The sequence below is a fragment of the Hipposideros armiger genome, unplaced genomic scaffold, assembly GCF_001890085.2.
Source record: "Hipposideros armiger isolate ML-2016 unplaced genomic scaffold, ASM189008v1 scaffold_19, whole genome shotgun sequence".
Lineage (NCBI taxonomy): Eukaryota > Metazoa > Chordata > Mammalia > Chiroptera > Hipposideridae > Hipposideros > Hipposideros armiger.
The window spans coordinates 4,358,663-4,360,072 of NW_017731369.1; positions in this window are offsets into that span (position 1 = coordinate 4,358,663).

The following is a 1,410-nucleotide window of genomic DNA, read 5'->3' on the forward strand; positions in this document are numbered from 1 at the left end:
TATCTGAAATTCCAAGTTACCTGGGCAGCCTGTATCGCTATTGGCTCCATCCATTGCCCTACTATCCGCACATCTGAACGCTGAGGCTCACTTGTCAGGTACTTAATAGCCACTTGAACTCACAGAGGAGAGGGGGACAGGGCAGGTCTAGAGGAACTGGGGCGCCCAGTGGAGTCCAAGAGCACAGGTCCCCCATCCTGCTTCTTCCCTCCCCGTGGCCCCCTCTAACCATTGCCCCTCTGTCTGCCTGTGACATTATCTGTCTTTATCTCAGTCGAGCTTTTTGGAAGCGACTTGACATATTCTATTTCCAGTAATCTCCTGGTTGGTAAACAGATAACAGGGAAGAAAGTCCACATCTCGCCCACAATTCTCCATGTCAGCAGAATTTCAAAATCCGGAAAAGGGGTCAGGGCCTGTGGGGAAAGAGGGGTGGGGTTGAGGGCAGGTCAGGGAGGAGGAACAGGCCAGACCCAGGAGATGGGGGTCCCGGGAGCCCCCTCTTCCCTGGGTTCTCCTCTCTGGACCCCCATCCTCAGGCCTCCCTGAATCTCAGCCTTGCCCTGCAGATGGGAGTCTCTGACCTTGGGGTATCTCTCTCTGTCTCAGCTGACACAGTAAAAGCACTGGGAAGTTGCAGACCAGAGCCCTGGAATGGGGAAGTGGAGCCCACAAGGCAGCTGCTGGGGAAAGACGCAGCCTGCACAAGAGGTAAGTCCCTGGGAGCTGCACTCCCCGGCTCTCACGGGGCTCCCTGTGTGGTCAAACCCCCTGCTAGGTCCTGGTCTGTGAGTGGGGTACAGGTTTACAGTGTCAAAGAATGTTGGTAAGAAGGCTATGGCTGGAACAGAGGCCCACAGAGGTAGACCACCAGCCCAAGGTCACACAGCACACCTATAGCAGAGCTGAGACCTGGAGCACTGGGATTCCTTCTACCCACCCCCACCCCCACATGCTACACGACCCCAGGGGTCACTGCTGCTGAGGACCCCGGGAGGAAAGGACTATGAGTGCCATTTTCCCTGGGTCACGTGAGGCTCCAAGGGAACAGTGCCTTGCCTGAGCTCACCCAGCCTATAGTGCTGAGCCTAGGGATCAGTTCTCACCCACCACACCCCAACACACATCGGGTGCTGCCCAGACCAGACCAGTCATGTGATTTGTGGGGCCCAGGGCAAAACGAAAATGTGGGACTACTTGTCCAAAAATGATTAAGAATTTTAAGGTGGTGACAACAGAGCATGAAACCAAGTACAGGGCCCTTCTGATGGTGGTGTCCTTGGCACAACGCACACAACCAGGAGCCCCCTGAGAACAGGGCAGGTCTGGCTCTGTCCCCAGCTCACCTCCCCAGCCCCCAAGACCATTGTCTGTGGACCCGACAGTGCCCGAAGATTCCTGCAGCCAGAC